At 38.5% G+C, this 19,247-nt stretch overlaps 1 protein-coding gene across 5 annotated transcripts in view; it reads left to right on the forward strand.

The window, feature by feature from the left end:
* The first annotated feature begins 6,706 nt into the window (after positions 1–6,706).
* Positions 6,707–19,247, forward strand: part of hivep3b (HIVEP zinc finger 3b) — a 56,952-nt gene continuing 44,411 nt past the window's right edge. For 3 of the 5 annotated variants that reach the window (XM_077575462.1, XM_077575459.1, XM_077575463.1), the window contains exon 1: positions 6,707–6,970. The gene's annotated coding sequence lies outside the window, so the exon portion shown is untranslated. Of the gene's footprint in view, positions 6,971–7,762; positions 7,889–19,247 lie in introns of all 5 variants that reach the window. The other 2 variants (XM_077575460.1, XM_077575461.1) reach the window with 1 other exon arrangement.

Genomic DNA, 19,247 nt, shown 5'->3' on the forward strand with positions numbered 1-19,247 from the left:
TTTGCGTTTGGCCATGTGACGATTTCAAATTGAGCCGTGATTGGTTGTTACCGGAACCCTGAGCAACTGCAAGTGGCAAAAATGATCATCGTAATCCAAAAACGCAATATTAAACAGAATACCATATTTAGACCAGCGGTGCTTCATAGAACATATTGTAAAGAAAATATTGTGTTGACTTCCCATTTAATGTACTTTGTGAGCAAATTTCCCCATGATCTCAACCGTAAACGGGCATAAGTCTTTGCTTGTTTTTGCTAAGTACTGTACTGTGAGGCAGCACTTTCCTCCTCCATGGTGTTATTTCCTTCTTGCCTGGCTGCGAGGAAGGTTCCTGTTGGTTCTGGCTGCCATAATAGTGGCCCAGTGCACTTGGCAATGTGTGGAGTTGCACATGACACACTCCGTTCTGCAAGCTGACTTCCCAGCAACTCTCAGCAGCACCACCCGCCGCTCAACCTGATCCACATATGTTCTGAATAGTGGCACTGTCACCATGCGTAGCCAATTTCCTCCTCTTCGGAGAAGACAACTGAGAGATGGCGGCGTACAGTTGGGTTAGACCAACCTTTATTGTCAACACAGCCATTTTAGGCTACCGGTAAATAAATAAAAAACAAAAACAAATAGACACCTTTGAACATTGCGATGAACAATCATGGACATATTTTAATTTTTTGCCTCTCTTCCTTTTTTGGACTTTTTTTGTTTTTTACATTTTCTTCCTTTTTTGCTGTCAATTTTCTGGCATTCTTGCAGAGATGACAATTTGGGGAATTTTTTTCTTATTTTATTGTTACTTTTAAAATGTTTTCTGACTTTTTTGGGCGATTTTGTGTACATTATATGCTCATTTTTGGGGGTTGACATTTTATAGTTACTTTTTGAATGTTTTTTTCCATGCCTTTTATTTATTTATTTATATATATATATATATATATAATTTTTGGGCAATTCCAAACATTTTATGGTCATTTTCTGCCTTCTTTTGTTTTTGGAAATTTTATGGTTGCTTTTTAATGTTTTATTATCTGCTTCTTTTTTTTATTATTATTATTAATTTCAATTTTATCTTTTTGGGCAATTTTGTGTACATTATATGGTAATTTTCTGCTCTTTGGATCTTTTGGGACTTTTTTAGTTTTTTTTTTTCTTCTTTCATCTACATTTTGTCTCTTTCTGGCAACATAAATTAGGACTCTAGACATTTTTTGAATATTTATGTATCCAAATCCTTAATTTATCCAGTCGATATTTTATTATAAAACTAAAAATGTAATAAGTTTTTTATTTTTATTTGAAGAGATCCACAGGAAGCCAAAAGAGAGGGACTAAAGAGCCACATGTGGCTCCAGAGCAGCAGGTTGCGGAGCCCTGGGTTAAATAATGTAGCAAGTTGCAACACCAAATAACTACTTGTATCTCAAGTTCTGCCTTTTATTTTTGCCTGTTACAAGTGACTATTGAGACATCCCTAAGAACTCAAATTGTAAAAGTACACGATGCTACATTTTTCAGGGTGAATAGTTCCCGTCTGCACATTATACTCTTCAGCTCCTCCATGACCTTGCATTGGCTGGCTGCAAATCAGGAACAATCACTGTTTTTCAGACTGGAAATCCTGTCTTGTCCCCTTTTCAACAGCGCGCTTCATTCACATTGACAAGGTACGTGGTTCCGGGACCCTGGGTCAGACGCTCTGTCCACTCTTGCGCAGTCATCACGGAAACACACAAGACATTGTAGTAAACAAACCAGTGACATTAACCCAGAAGGCAAAACAAAACATTTAAATCACTTTTTATCTGCTGTCTGATCTTAACAAAACTCCGCTCACTTGTTTCTTCATTTCTCATTTTGCAATCAAATCAGAATGTGTTTTTTAGAGCTTCAATAATTCTTTGCACTGTTCGAAATGTAAGAGCCCGTGCGCGCAGCAAACAGCATCCAGGACGAATTAGCTCAACGTCGTAAACTAGGCTTTTTATTTCCACTGTTATCGCCACATCTACAAATGTGAGCTCAGTCATTCTCCCAGGAAAGATTGAAGTCATTTGCTTTGGCCGTCGACTCCGCTGTCATAAATCCCACCTTCATTTCCTCTGTTATCATCTGATGCAATTTGTCGCTGTAATACGAGATCAGAAGCTGCAACGTGCTGATTATGAACCACTTAGTGGAGCTCCGCAATCGTGCTCAGTTAAGTATCCTGGGATTTTTACTCATACATCCACTTTATGCTGGGGTTTACCCTGACCTCAATCTTTGCTCATTACGCAGCGACGAAAATGTCAGGCAGTGCTGTCTCTGGTTATGATTTTAAAAGATTTCGACTTCATAGAAAACGTTGGGCATCCCTGATCTGATGTATGGCCGTACAAGTGCATGTGAGGTGTAAACTGGATAATAGAAATGGGCTCGACAACATTTAAATTTTATAGCAGAGGCGTGCGTTGAGGCCTAAAATTAATCCAAGCACCACCCAAATTTGAGAGATGTTAAGAAATGTATTTACTGAAGTTGCTTAATTAACTAAGCTAGCTAACCATACAGTAGGCCTACTTCGTAGAAATGTAACAATTTATTAAGAAAAAATACAGTGCACACCCTTTTGCCTCAAAAATGTTTTGATCCACCTGTAGAACAACAGTTTTTTTGTTTTTTTTCAAATCTTCAGAGAATTCTTTGCCATGAGGTATGTTGAACTAACAGTAACCAGTATGAAAGTGTGAAAGCTGTAAAAAAATAAAAAAAACATTTTTTTAAAGGTATTCTTGACTTATAGAGCCATTTTCAGCAGTAAGTTAATTTTGTGCAGAATTAATTTGATGACTTCAATATTTTTAACACATAAAAACATGGCCTCCCAGGCGGGGAAGCAAGCCCACGCCAACCTGCATCGTAGGCCAGTGACGGTACCACTCCGCCACCTGGAGCCCTTTTCATGTACAATTAATAACTTTAAAAACACATTTTTCCACTTGCTGTCGCCTGAAGATGACATCACCGGTGCTAAGGAAATAGGTTACTAACGACCAATCACGGCTCACCTGTTTTCTGGGTTTGGTCAGCAAACTGGAAAAATTGTTTTTTAAAGGTATTAAATGTTTGTAAAAAATTATAATGAAGGTATCACATTAATTATAGAAAGAATATTATCGTCTTACTGTTGAAAACGGCTCAATGAGTCATGTATCCCTTTAACACACCTGCGACCAAGTAACACTAACGAATCACATGATAATAGGGAGGGAAAAGGGACAAACTGCTCAGTTTGGACATTTTCATTTAGGGGTGTACTCACTTTTATTGCCAGATGTTTAACTATTAATGGTTGTATTTTTGAGTTACTTTGAGGGGGGGAAAGTGCCATTTCGTCAGCGTTGTGTCATGAAAAGTTATAACTCAAATCTGCAAAAAATGTGAAGGGTGTACTCAATTTTGTCGTCATGCAGTACAAAATTAGAGACTCATGACAGAACAACAAATGGAGGACGGACTGACGGATGAATGGCCGACTCGGCAAGTGTGCTAAACATTAAGCCTGTATCTTATAAAGGTCAAAGTGAGGTCAACCCTCACTGACGGGTTTCCCTCCTTTGAGTCCAGAGTGAATAACCTAAAGAACTTCCTTTCAACTTTGCCCATGTTTGTCTTTTTACTTCAACTTGGCAATCCCTGACTGCAGTGGAAGCGCTCTGTGTGTGCTTGTGGGACACTCCACTCTCCAGCGTGCATGCTACCCAGACCCCCCCCAAGTCCCACCCCCACCACAGCTCAGAGGCGCAGCTGATGCAGTTATATAAGTCAGTGCAGTCGGCGTCTGCTGTGAGCCAAATGCCAGGCCAGTCTGGTTACATAAGCCTGTCAGAGTCATATTGTAGCATGCAGTAGGGAACGCTCACGCCGCCGCGTCTTCCTGCACGCCTCCCATCTCCTCCTCTTGTCTCTCACTTCCTCCCACACAGCTTTCCTTTTTGCTCTTCTATTTTTCAAAAAAAAAAAAAAACCTTCACACTTTTCCTTACCTTCTTGCCATGATGGTCTTCTCAACACCGGGAAGAAAGACAGCGAGTACACAGGCGTCGCTGATAATATAAAAAAAAGTGTGCAAATATATACAAAATTAAATTTAAAAATAAAAAAAATAAAAACTGTAAGACACTCAAATTAAATTAATGGAAGTTATTAATATGAACTATTGGAGCACACATTATATTTATTTAAATGTAATATCATTCTATTTTGAAAATAATTTTGAATTTTCAAGCATGTCAAAGGGTCGTCTGAGGTCAACTACAACTAGATGCAGTTCTCTAAAATGTGACCGGGGGCTCCACACAGACATAAATTTAACACTTAAACTCTATCTCACCCTCTATAAATCATCAGGAAACAATAAAAGTACAGTGTGGGTAATGTTTGTTGGTTTCACTTTTTCGTCACATGTAACGTAGGGTGTGTAATGCGCATCCGATGCAAAAAAACATTGAGTTATGTCTTTTAAAAGGGAAGTCAGTCTTAAACATTTCTTGACAATAATATGTTATATGTGACCTCGTTAGTCTAAACATGACATTCTGATTAATATTACATTTGTGGAATATGAGTTATGAAGCCAAATACGGCCGTATTTATCCATCTTGGGGCGGCCATTTTGCCACTTGCTGTCGACTGAAGATGACATCACAGTTGCTCAGGCAACGACCAATCACAGCTTACCTGTTTTCTGAAGCTGAGCTGTGATTGGTTGTTACCTGTGAAAATGTCCGCCTTCTGATATTGATCAAAACTGCTGGATTTTGCTGCTTAATTCAATATTATTCAATATTAACCAGAATGCCGTATTTAGATTAGTGGGGCTGCGTAGAACATATTATTTTTAGGGGGTTGACTTCCTCTTTAATCATTTAATTAGCCCGATAATTAATCAGTTAGTTCATTTTATTTTATGTCCACATGTACCATGTTGGTGACCCCTTAAATTCCACTTTGAATCACAATTCTTAAACACAACACGACACTTCAGATGATTCTTTATTGACATCTTTGTGAGAATATTTCCAGCATGACAAGACATCGGTACACAGTGAGGTCCATAAAGGCACGCTTGGATTCGTTTAGCGTAACCAACGTCTACCTCATCAAGTACTTTACGGGTGAGCTACAACCATGGCCCCTTTCTCACGTTCAACATCGGTGACCTCTCCTAAAGTAATAGACAAAAAATCTTGCCGACACGCCAACATTTTGAAAGATGTTGTATCTCCGCAATGACTTCTCTGGAACATTACCCGCGCTGCATTTGTACTACTATGTCAGTTCCAGCTCTCCAATATATAGTTGATAGTGATTAGTTAGTGAATTTAAAATGTATTAATAAATGGTTGTCATCGTCCTTTACAGTCATTTCCTTTTCTTTTGCCAGATTCCTGGCCCTTGAGCATAGCCAAAGAAGCTTTTTTTATTTTATTTATTTATTTATTTTTTAGCTCTTTTTAGATTTTTTTTTTTTTTTTTTGCTTAAATAATGTTCTTCATGACTTTCTGTCTGAGAGATGGAATACAAAAAACTACATCTACAAATTCTTCGCAAAGGTCACTGCAACTATTCAACCTTTAGCATAGGTCACTCCTAACCAACCCTTTTATAAGGAAAGTAGATGTTTGTTACCCTTATTACTTTACGGCCAAAATATTTAAAGCAAACAACCCAGTGATTAATTTTACCACAGTTTCACACTATAGAGACATATATCAGTATTAGGCCTACTAGCATTTAGCAAAAATTGAGTCAAGTTCATGTGAAACACGGCTGGCTTTACTCATGTTCAAAATAGAGCACCTTTTCATCTTGCCTTGACTGGATGATGTTTTCCTTAAACGTTAAGTAAAGCCTGTATCTCTCTAAATGACACAGGCTTGCAAGAATGAGCCACTGAGCGCACGTGAAGTAGCAAGTGTTGCTTTTTCGGCATGCTTCGTTCAATGTTGCAAAATGTTGCAAAGACACTCGCCACACAATCTCCAACCCTCTTTACGCTCTCAACCCGTTTTTTTCTTGTAGCAGGAATGCTGTTTATGTAAAATAAAAAAGAAAAATAAATCTGAAAAAAAGAAAATATTCAGAAATACAAAAAAAATATTCCGCAAAACACTTTTTTTTTAATTCAGAAAAATAGAAAAATTATCCTAAAAAAAAAGAAAAAGGAAAACGGGCAACATTTTCTATAAAACAAAAAAAAAAATTGAAAAATAAACTTTTTTTCCAAATGAATGCAGTACGCTTCCGTAGTAAACCATCAATCTTTAAGGGCAATATTAGAGGATCAGGTGGCAATGAGAGATTATTACATTTGTTTTGGAATCAATGTTTCTGGTATATTTGCCTCTTAGGCAATGAGACATCTTTTTTTTTTTCAAATCTCTGATAGATAGATAGATAGATAGATAGATAGATAGATAGATAGATAGATAGATAGATAGATAGATAGATAGATAGATAGATAGATGGATAGATGAGTTTTGCATGAACTTCCTTCTGTAGCTAATTGGAATGAACAGTGCAGTACAGTCGTGTACAGTATTATCGTGAAGTGCTCCTCCCGCCAGTGGCTGCTGTGTCCCTTCATGAATATTCATGATGTGGGCGGGAGCGGGCCAGCCCACTGGAGGAGACTGAGAGGGGGGCGGTGCCCACCGGACCTGCCGTGCGGGGTGGTGCGGAGCCACGGAGTGTGTTCTGCGTGATGTTGTTTTGTTGTGGCCGTCAGCTGAATGTGGACCCGCTGTCCGCTCTGACACCGCGGCGGGAAGCCCCCTGACCCCCCTCGACCCTCCCTCCCTCCCTCCCCAGGACCCACGGGCTCGGAGAGCGGCTCCATCCGGCGCATCACAATCCAGGAAATGCGGACCGCTGGCCCGTTCGCCACCGGATAAATGGCTGCAGCGCTCGTACAGTAGCAAACTGGTAAATATAAACCCCGCTAACGCGGCGCGTGTGTGGCTTTTGTTGTGAATATGGCAGCGGGTCGTCACGGTGGGTGCGAAGTTAGTGGCAGAATGACGTTGACGCTTCCACATGCGGGCAGTGACATGAAGTTGGCTCGCTCGTCTAGTACATGAAACGCGATGTAAAAATTAAACGCTGATATTGTTTTTTTTGTTGTTTTTTTTGACGAGGAGAACAGGCAAGATGGGCACCGCAGAGCAGCGAATTAGGGTTTTGGTGAGGCGATCCAAACTGCTTTCAACCTTAAGTTTGCACCATATTGAATCAAACCTGCAATTGAATCGTCCCAAATTGAGCAGGGAGCAACAGTGCATGCAAGATGGCTCTAAAAATGTAAACCTGTCAACTTATTTGTTGTGGACTACACCTACACATGACACATTTTTACTAGATGACATCATACTTTTGCTTCCCTAATGATTGTGTGCTCGCCTTGACTCAGTGTTTCTGGCTTATTCTCGCTGGATTATGTAAATAGATTTGAGTGAGATGTGTGCCATGTGAGGGCCTTGCCTTGAAACATGAGCTCATATTTGTGAGGAACATCTGTCCTGATAACAGGTGGATTACTGATAGGGGTCTCCTCAGGGCAGGTCAACTTTTATTGTTTACTACAACTACTAGTATTTATATGGTCTGCCTGTCACAGGATGGTGGCTGGTTAGTTCCATGAAAACATACATTTCTAGTACTGAATACATCATTTTAACACCAACTCAAGTGAATTTACCCGAATATCTCTCACCACAGATAAAAGGGGAGTTTGGAGTTTGCAGAATCCACAACACCCGTGGAAGAACAATTTATCAGAGACAGGAGGCGTGACCGATGAGGTGTCAATCATTTGCTCCACATTTGTGGGCAGATTTATAGCAGGTAACTGGCACACCCTCATAGCCTTGCATCGGCCTGTTAGCTTGGGCTTCAGGAACATTGTTGAAGCTATTTTGAAATATAGTAACACTGTATTACAATAAGTCATGCCACTAACATAGCAGCTGTGGCTAACATTGGCTAGTTTTGTATTGTTAGCTTAGTAGTGCTAGCGCTGCTAGTTTGTTGAAGTTGGAACACGGCAGCGTTCTTTGTGACTAAAATTTAAAAAATGCCCATCCAGATGTCTGCTAACAACTGGGCTAGTAACCAGAAGCAGAGTGACGGGATCCTAGCACGGATTTATATATGAATGGACTAACAATGAAAATCTGTGGAAAAATAATAGAAGTTGTCAGTAAAAGTGGCAACATAAGATGGCCGCCGTGTGACTTCAGCCACAAGGGGCCTATTCATAGTCCATCCTTATATACTATAAGTCCGTGGATCTAAGGCAGCTCAGAGTTTTCAGAAGCGTCGCAGAATTAGCAACATTTCTGCTTGACAGGTATGCTTCATACATTCTTTTTGTAATTTCCATAAACATATAACTTCATACAACATGATTTAGTGCTATAGTAAAACACTGTATTACAATAAGTCATGCTACCAACATAGCAGCTGTGGCTAACATTGGCTAGTTTTGTATCGTTAGCTTAGTAGTGCTAGCGCTGCTAGTTTCTTGAAGTTGGAACATGGCAGCGTTCTTTGTGACTAATTATCACAACTTTTTCTAATTGCCTGCCATTGATGGGATGGGGACCATTAGTAAAATGACGCTGAAATCAAATCTTCCGGAGTGGTTTTTAAATAGAAAACTCACACTTTTTCTTTTAAACAGGTCCCACTCTAAAACATTGAAATGCCTCTCTTCAAACACTTAATTTCTTGATACAATATTATAGAATAAAATGACACACAAATAGAATTGCTAGTAATTGCATTCAATTCCTATTTTAAAAACTCTCAATGTCCATCAACACACATCAGAGTGTCAAATGAAACTCTGGTTGTTTATAAACAACCCTCTGACTCTTTATTGAATTACAGTATTTATTTTATCATAAAATACTATTTATATACACTGGCTTGCGATAAAGAGAGTAGCTTTGCTCTTAATTGGTATCATTTGCTAATTCATCGCAAAAAAATATGTCAGTAGGCGTCCTTAAAAAAGGTCAGGAAACTATTTAAACTAACTTTTTCCTGAGCTGTTAAGAATCAAATACAATCAAATTTAAACTTCAACTAACTCAACTACACATTTGCTACTGTATATGGTACATATGCTGCGCATATGTATGCTAGGGGTTTACAAATAAACTATACTAACGAGCCTACAGTATGTCACCCTCACAATTGTCCAGGAATACAAAAGTGTTTCCCAACTTCAATTAGAAAAAAATATTTCCTTTCTTAGGCATTTCATTGCTTTCATTGCTTTCATTGTAATTGTTTTAATTGACATATTGTTTTTTTGTTGTTGCCAAAATTTCATGAATAGTTTATTAATATATTTTATTTGTTTGTAATGCAACATTAAATGTCTAAGTTGTCCAATACCTAGTTTACTGTCCTACTAGGAAAATGGGAAAAACAATAAAAAAATCCAGAAAGCAAATTAGATTAAGTTCTACATAAAATTTTAATGCACCTAATGGCTCCATTATCCAATTAGTTTGTCATTCTTTGAATAGTTTACAATTAATTGAGTCATTTTTGCAGCGTCACCAAGCCTAGCTAAAGTTCACAATTAATTGTGTCACCAACGCTAGCTAAAGAGTTCACACTAGTGTAAAATAAGACTTCTGACCATTTGGAGAAAAAATGTTCTGTGGGTTTTTTGTTTTATGCTGTTGAGAGCAGACAATCTGCTTTCAAATCACACTAATGTGAAATAAGTTATATATTTGAAGAATGAACTAGAAACAAATGAATGCATGATAAATGCATGTTGACGAGCCACAAAGCTTGAGGGAGAATGTCCTATGGGCAGATAAATCCAGACGGGAACATTTTGGCAAGTCACGTCAGCTCGATGCTTGCAGACACAAGAATGAAGCAGGCAAAGATAAGAACACTGTACCTACAGTGAAACATGAAGGAGGCCTAGTTATCATCTTTTCTTTTCTACATCTTATGCCCAGTATCTTGAACCTTTAGCAGAGGTGTGTAGTAATGTAACACCGCTACAGTTATTCAAGTAACTTGAGAAATTGTAGTTACCGGTAGTTTTAATGCAACATACAGAGCATAGCGCCAACTACTGCCAAAGAGCATCAGTTTTTCGTTTTTTTACCTTTAGTATCAATGGCTGGTATCGGCAGCCTCCACGAGTACCTGATACTTTGACAAAAAAGCCAGGCATCGTGCTGATATCGATCTTGGTATTGTTACTTGCCTAACCCTAGTCATAAGTAACTGTAATGTGGATTTTTTCAATTATTATTTTTTTTACATCACAACAATCTGGCGTTTGAACAGGGGTGTGTAGACTTTTTATATTCACTGTGACTGTACCCATGTCTCAGTGAGCTTATTGTGCTGTGGAAACAAATTAGTATAAAACCATTTCTTAGGGATTAATTTATCCTAATTTATGTTAATGTGTAGACATTTTATTTATCACGTTATTTAATGACTATTTTATATAAAGTGATATTGTTCAGCAGTATCAGAATTTGCTGATTTATATATATATATTTTTTTTTATTTATTTCATTTGACGTTCATGCTCTGAGAAAAAAAAATAAAGCAATTGTAAGTTACTCACCAGTTACTCAGTACTTGAGTAGTTTTTCACTGAGTACTTTATTACTTTTACATAAATAATTATTTGGAGGACTAGTTTGTACTTTGACTTGAGTTGAGTATATAATTTGAAAGTAACAGTACCTGAGTACAATTTGTTCAAACAAATATTAAGTTAAGGATGCACTCATTGATCTCCTTCATAATTCTATCGGCCCGATTAGTTAATTTTCAGTGCATTTTTATTTGATTATTCCTTTGGTCACTTTCAGGCTATTTCAGTGATCATTGCAGCTTTTTCTTTCTTTAATGGAAGCACAATTAACAATTTTGTCCACGTGTGTATAAGTACAGCTACACATGCAGTCCCCAGCATTTTTGTGTAAAAGCCAATCCTCGGGGCCGGCACTGCTGCGGCATACCTCCTCAGCTCTGTTCTGTAAGCGACTGCACAGAAATCCAGTACAGCATCAGGCCATAGTGGCGAAGGGGGATGAGTGGAGAAAGGCCAATATGCAATTATTTCTTATTGAATCAGCACAAAGCGGCAGGCTCACGGTGTGTCGCTCTTGTCTGGATGGAGACCACTTGTGGTGCCGGCTGAAGAAAGGCGCTAACTCAGCAGGCGCCCCGAGGAGTACGTTGTTCTATGTGCCCTTTTTGGAGAAAAATTGACATCATAATGCAGTGGATCCTTGAAACATCCAGGAGGTACTGGAGCCATTATTGCTATTTATGGTTTCAACATTGTTCACAAGAGCATGGTTCTTTTTAAAAACCCATTTTTCCACAAGCTTTGGCCTTTTGCTCACACACAAATTGGTGGCTGCAGTAGTTAAGTAAGGAACACAGCCGTTGGTTGACTACATTTGTTAATACAGTGTTTGGGAATACAAAATATTATATTATTTTAGGAAATGGTGGGAATTGAAAAGCTTTCTTTCTTTCTAACTATGCACTGTTTCTACTTTCTATATAATGTAGCAAGTAGCTGGCCAGCTACCCTGTACTCGTGTTTCTTGAATTGGTCTTATAGTTGTATGAATTCCAAGTGTAGGGCTGAATGATTTCGAAAAAAAACTAATTCCCCCCCTCGATTCTGTACAATAGTGATTTAATATGAGATATGACACAACTAATAGACTTATCTATATTATAATATCAGATTTATTTTACATAAATATTTTGGTCTTTTAGGTTAGTTGTACACTAAATTAAAGGCAAATTAACAAATTTAATATGAAAGACAGTTTATCTACTTCAACATAAGTAAGTCATATAATGCAAACAAATTTGTGGCTTTATTGCTTTCAGTTTTCATGTTTCATCAAACAATGATATGTAAACATGGACTACAGAGCACTGAACTTAAATAGACATGATATAAATAGATAAAACATACATATTCACATTAGAAAAAAAAATAAAGCCCACCAACCGGCTCGTAATGACGCATACTTTTTTTTTTCTTTTTCCAAATTTTCCAAAATGAAACTGCAGCGACACAGGGAGTCAGTGAGCGTGTTTGTGTTAAGAATTTGCGTAGTGACTTTTGTAAAAAATAAATAAAATAAAATAAATAAAATACAATGACATCATAAAGGCCAAGGGAAAAAATGGCTAACTTGGCTAAATCGACCAAAAATATTTATGCCTTCAAAGTATTTACTTAAACTTTTTAATTAAACTATTTAATAATTGTAATAAAATATTTGTGGCACCTGGAACCTTGTTTGGCCACTGTCCGTGTTCACCGCATGGATATTTGTTATTGACGTACACACTCAGTCTGGCTACCACTGAGGAATACAGATAGAAAAAAGATGCCTAAGGTTTGGGGTCGCTTTAAATTAAAAAAGGACAAAAATAAACTTCTATGTAATCACTGCAAAAAGGAGCTGGGATAGCTTGAAGAGAAAGCTTCCACATGGGAATTCTAGCTTGATGTGTATGCTCCGCAAGCTAGCCGGCGCTTATGACTAAAGAATTATTATCATTATTCTAACTCATTAGCTAATGAAAATATAACCTACCATTGCTAGTTAGTACGGACTGGTTTGTAAACTACACTCATGTATTCATTTTACAAATGACACTTTTTTGTGAGTGCCACACACTCTGTTCAATTGGAAGCTTCACAAGCTAACTTAGCTTAGCATAGCTTGCGCCCTGCTTCTCTTATCGCCACATTGCTAACTGACGAACTATACTAAAAATATCCATCCATCCATTTTTTAAAAATATTTTTTTTGTGTTTGTGTACAATCTCAGTCATTGACATCATGGTAAACAGCAAAGGTTGAATCCAGCAACTGGACTCAGCAATTACGGTATTAGTCAAAACGATATTTCTGTATGCTTTTAATGTTCTTCTCTTCTTAACATCCTTTATTGAGGCTGCTCCTTGTTTTGGAAAAGAGTTGCAAAAAGGCACAGGAAAAGCACTCATGCAACAGAGTCGATCCTGTGATGCTTGCGGCTCTGAGTTCACGTGAGGTAACCTGGGGTGTTGCGCAATATGCTGACATCTCAAAGGCGTTTGACGAGTGGAGATTGCAAATGGTTGCTAGTCTCCTTTCTGAGCACTATCTATGTGCTCTTCTGTGTGGCATGAAATCCCTCGAACCACTTCAGAGGCTGGACTAGGTTGTACTTCCCTTTCATTCTGACATCGATCACTTGCCCTCATGTAAAACCACTGGGTCCTTTGTCTGGTATAATGCATGCAAAATAAATATAAACATAACTTAGTAAAACATGACGTTTTCTCTAGGGATTGAAACTGAATAATACACAGAAGTGGCAAAAGTATTTGCACTGTATACTTAAACGTAGACACTTGTAGAAGTAGATTTTGCTGCTGTATCCATCCATCACAATTTAAAATGGACCAAAGGTAAAAATATATATTTTTAACTGTCCGATAGCTTGAAAATCATGTTATGTCTCATTTGGTCAAGAGCGATCTCGTGTTGGCTCGACTTTTTATGCTGTCGGATCAACATGTTTCCGTAGCTTTGCTAATGTTAAGAACTGAGTAGTAAAAATGCTAAATTAGCTAAAGAAAAGTCCCCTCACTTGTATGTGTTTTTTTTTTAGAGCTGATGGGACATTTTGAAATTGCAAGAAGATTGTGGTTTTTAGGCTGGCACAAGACAACACATTCGCCACGGGTCATTCTTCTAGCCCCGACAACATCAAACGCTCCTTTCCCTTTTCCCAGAAATCAAATATAGGTCGTAAAAATAAAAAGTTCTCAGAAAAGTGACTACTCAGTGAGAGTACAGACATCGGAAAAATCTACTTAACTACAATAACAACGTATTTGTACGTTGTTACTTCCTTATATTGTGTTTTGCTAGCTTAAAATGTACTTTTTGAAAATGCGCTTCAATGCATACTGTTAGCTATCCATTTTTTTATGTTTCTATTTAATTTAGTAACAGAAACATACTTGGGGCAATTTGTCTGTAACACTGCCGATAACATTTTTCACCAATTCTGCCACCACCTTGACCAACCAGCTTCTGATAGGCTAAAATAGCACTTTAGCCTATAAGTGTGTTTACATGTGGTTCAGACATTAACTCTTTGACTGCCAGACGTTTTCAGAAACGGGATGTCGCCAGTGCCAGCCGATTTAAGCATTTTGACTGATCTTTCAAGGTCCACAGAAAATGTTGTGTTTGGACTATGGAAACACGCATACGACCAAATGAAAGATTGGACTCTCATCTTTCATCAGAAAAAAAAGTTTGTTTCTACCTTATTCCGTTCTTCAGTAATCAACAATAGAAAATGGTTAGTTTCACCGAAATTCTCTGTTTTGAGACAAAAAGCGGAGAAAAAGAGCTTTTTGTGAAACGATGTTATTTCATGCACTCTAGTTAATTGTACACTTCTTTTTGTCCATGAATGATGCCACAAACACCTAAATAGTGCTTCACTTCTGTAAAACACTTTCACCAACAATGAAAAAGTGTTTTTAGTTTGCAAAATACGTTTATTTCCATTCAACAGTGTAACAATTTGACAAAACAATTTCGCAAACTATTTACAAATGTGTGCAACTGTGGTATTACTTACAATTATGTGGATGTTTCAAATACAGTTTTTCTTTTTATAACGCTCTCCTGCGTGCAAGGAGAGGGACCAGGATTCGCACAACAGATTAGTTTCACTTTCGCTTTGTCCATTTCGCGTGCAGACGTTACACTTTCTTGACGGCCTTTTTTTTCCGGGGAATAAATAGCAAGTAGCAGACTGTACACACTCCTCCGATGAATATGCATTGGACTCGGGGCACTCTTCGTCGTCCGATTGAACGTCCGCCTGAGCGCTGTGCTCCGTGTTTTCCGGTGTCAGCATCGCTAGCCCGTGAACCTTTATAACGTCGTCATAGCCGCCGCGTCAGCGCTTCCAACTTCGCCGTCAACCTCGGCGTCACCATCATCAGCATCGATGATGATCATCATCGTCATCAATGTGCTCTTTATCGTTGGTCGATGTCTTTGAAAGAAACGGCTCGACCGTGAGCTGCTTGCAAGCGGCCACCATTATGGCTTCTTCAGCCATTGTCCCCTCAACACTCTAGCCCCGCCTCACGTCTTCTACTGACGCCCACCCAATCTTGTCAAAAGAGAGTCATCGCTGCCCTCTAGGGGCCAAAAATAGTCATTAGGCTCAATAGACCTGCTTGAAACTTTCACCACAGCTGCGGAAGGCTTGCCTGCACCCGTTTCAAAAAAAAAAAATTGGATGACGTCTTTTAATGTCATTGGCAGCCCTCCGTAGGTTTTTACTTGACGTCTTTTAACGTCAGTGGCAGGGAAAGAGTTAAATTGCCATTGGGGTGGAAATATTTATTTATTTTTTTTAAACCTGGAGTGGGCAAAATATATGTTCTTTAAAATACCCATATACATGTGGACTTGTTTTCATAATTTTACAGCAGAAATGTCTTTTTAGGAAAGATGACTTGTCTTTGCTGTGGAACCTGTTTGCAACTGCTCCACTCTTGACTGTTTATGACATCAACTTTGTGTATGAAGTATCTATTAGACTTGCACAATGAGTTTGTCCAGACACAATAAAAGTGAAATGCAAGCTCGCTGTGATTACAGGAGACTCGAGTCAGTGTGTGCGGCCAGCCTGCGTGTGTTCTTCCATGCCTCCCACTGGCGCAACACTTAAGATGGAAAAGGGGCACTTTTCTGCCAATTAACACAGCCACACTCTGTGCACTCAATTCCTTCTTTCACCTGGCATTCGCTCACTAATCCGCCGCGCTGACTCAGCTTTGCAGGTGGCAACGTGTTGATATAAGTTCACCCGATGCCAACGGTAGAGAGGTCGTGTGGAGTTGCCGCCGCCTCAGACCTACCCTCCTCGTTCAGATAGCATGCCGATGGAAAGATCTGGGTTTTTTCCTTTTAGACATGGAGAGGGTTTGACTTTAATGTCATCTTTTTTTTCAGGGTGTTAAACAGATGGTGTGGTGTCTGTGATACTGAAGAAAAAGTAAGCATGAGTGTTCAGTAACGGTCTGGCCTGCTTGACTGATTACTCAAAGCACTGAATGTGCTTGCGTGTGTGAGCACGCCAGACGTTTTTGTTTTCTTTCAGACAACATGCAACAACTACGTCACCGGTTACAAGGAAAATAGAAGTTAGTCAGGTCCTAAAAGTTCTGGTGACTTTTCTTTTAATGTACAGTATGGACAAGGAATGGGTGTATAACTTTCATTCAACTATGGAGGAAATTAAATTATTTTAATTTCCGAAAAGCAAATAGGGCTGGGAAGTGAATCAACATTTTATCGTGCTTTTGATTTAAGCTTCTTCTGATCATAAAAACAAAGAATCAAAAAACTATTAATGTGCCTAATGGTGCGGTGTGTGTAAGCAAGTTCCTATGCTGTGAATGCACTCTGAATGCATCGTGTTGCTTGTTAGCGTACGTCACGATATTTATTGACACCTCAGTAAACACACAACAAAAATTACACACATTGTATATTTAAATACAAGAAAGAGTTCTTTTGAGGTACATCACCATCTTAATGCTAGCACTCAATGGAAAACCCTATTGACTAGCTCGCTAAAATTAGCATTAGCATATATGTTACAGGAGGGCTTTAGTACCGCTACCTCCAAATAATAAAACTTTACACACAAATGCTGTAGGAACATGTATGGACAGGTAATATAACAACACTCACTATTTATTCTTTCTATCTGTGAAAAACGAAATACAGTGTATTAATAAAGTTCGCCATTTTCTTCTTCGACTGTTTTTATCTTCATGTAAGTGTATCTCCATGTGTGCACCACATTGCCACTAAGGCCAAAGCATGCACAGCAGGAATGAATTTTAAGACGTATATTGTTTTTAATTACTGTTGTTTTAATATATTATTGCTTTATTTGTTTTTTATAAATGTCTTTTTTGGGCGTTCTTTTAGGTTATATTTAAAGTTGACTTTTGGTAGCTAAATTTAGCTAAATTTGGAATCAATGAATAATCGTGTTTACAATTGTGATTTCAGTATCATTAAAAAATATTGATTATTTTTTTTCAAAACTTCCTCAGCCATAAAGTACAATAAAATCTTAATAATAAAGTACAATTAATTATACATATATGTTGCCATATTTTTCTTCTTCAGGCCACACAATAGTTCAGACTAAATTGATAGCATCCAAGTAGAGCCTCCATTTTGTCTTAAAAAAATATATATCAAAATTTTGCATGTGCCTGTGTAACGTTTATGTTGATCAAATGTCGTCAACCAGTTTCACATTCAATTTAGTTCAAGATAATAGTTTTATCTTACTTAATGTGATGTGAACTTTCTCATGTATGATCACATTTTAAACACGTTCTGCCCGTTTGACCCAAATATACATTAGTCCTACATTTGGCATGATTGGGGTCAGTGTGTGCTTGTCCTGACCTCATGTCAACCTCTCACAATTGAAACGGGGACAAAGAATATACAGTATGTGTGCTAGTGTGGCTGCTGGGCGCTTCCTCATATGTGCCAGCCTCGGTTATGTAATGTTATGTGGACAAGCAGACAGGCGGTGCGGGTTCTGCTGAGAAAGGACCGGCAGCAGTTGACTCATTGAATCTGTCCTTTCCTGAGGGTTAATCATTACCTGCATCTGCGCTGTTGCAAACTTGAATGTTTGCTTTTGTCCATTGCGACAAATAAGTTGATTAGACAGTTTAATGTTGTTATGGCTCTGAGTCTTTTTCTGTATTTTCACCAGAGCACAATGTGTCTGGTGTCTCCTCTATACACTCTTATGTTATAATCTCCACTGTGTGTCTATGGGTCTTATTTTGTGCGTGTTGACTTTCCACAGTGGCGAGTGTTGTGTAATAGTATGATTGTAAGCTTCTTTTTTTTTTTTTTTTTTTTTATACACCGCAGGTATGTAAGAGAACGGCTTGGTCAGAATGTCATTGTTGTAAGTAGGGAGGGCGTGATCATGTAAGACATTGTACACCATGTGGACAAAAAGTATTTGGACACGTGCCTCATACATACAGCTAAGAAAATATGCTTATTTCATATTACGGTCTGAAGATGCTACGTAAATTTCTTAGCGATGTTTTCCAGACCAATAACATTACAAGTACTGAACTCCTGGATAGCCACCAGTTCAATATGTTCTTTTGTTTTTTTATTGCCAAGCTCCTGCACGTCTCAGTTCTCTCAGATCTCGCCCAACCCTTGATTAATTACGCTTCAGTATTTAAGTGCATTTTTTTGTTGCTTAACAGCGATGAAATTCTGACGGCGGAAAACATTCTGGAGGTAATCTCCCATGGAGGACCTGTGATGAAAAATGACGCTGGTATGCGTGTGTGTTTATTTGTGTGCGCGTATTGATCAGTGATGCAGCGGAGGGATTGCGTTTCACCACTAGCTTGATGGATCTCTTCCAAATACTCACCCTTTTCTCTGCTTTGTTACATCAGATTTGCAGCCACACTTTCACTAATTGCAGCCGCCCGCTGAATGTCCCTGCGTGTAGATGCATAAAAACCGTATGGCAACCTGGGACCATGCATGTGGATGAGTGAGCGTGGAAGACACACCACCCTCCCTCACCTCTTTTTTTTGTCTCAGCGGTATACTTTAAGGCGTCCCCGCAGGAACAAGACCTGAGGATTACGGGGGGGGATTTCTTCTATGCGGGAGTCTAAGAGGCGGCTTTTGGGAAAGTCCTTCAAAGCTCGCGGTGCGTCTGATGAGCACATCTTGCTCATGTCCCCCAAAATTCCTCTTTCGCCTTGTGACTGAAACACAATGTTTGAACATTTCGTTCTTAGCTTGGGGATATCGGAACAGGATTTGATAAATATTTTTTTTCCTGATTTCATTAAGGATGGGAATTTCCTTGTTCAACTATGGTGATTAAAAACTTTTTTTTTTGTATTACTTACAGCAGAGATGGGCAACTTAAATTCTGGAGGGGGCCACATAGGACCATGCACTAAAATGCTATTTTAGATACTGTATGGATGTTAATCTCTTAACATATTTCATTTTTCGTAGTACATTTCTCAATGCATGTGTAAAATATTAACTGTCCCAAC

This window comes from Vanacampus margaritifer, chromosome 9 (genome assembly GCF_051991255.1).
Source record: "Vanacampus margaritifer isolate UIUO_Vmar chromosome 9, RoL_Vmar_1.0, whole genome shotgun sequence".
Taxonomy (NCBI): domain Eukaryota; kingdom Metazoa; phylum Chordata; class Actinopteri; order Syngnathiformes; family Syngnathidae; genus Vanacampus; species Vanacampus margaritifer.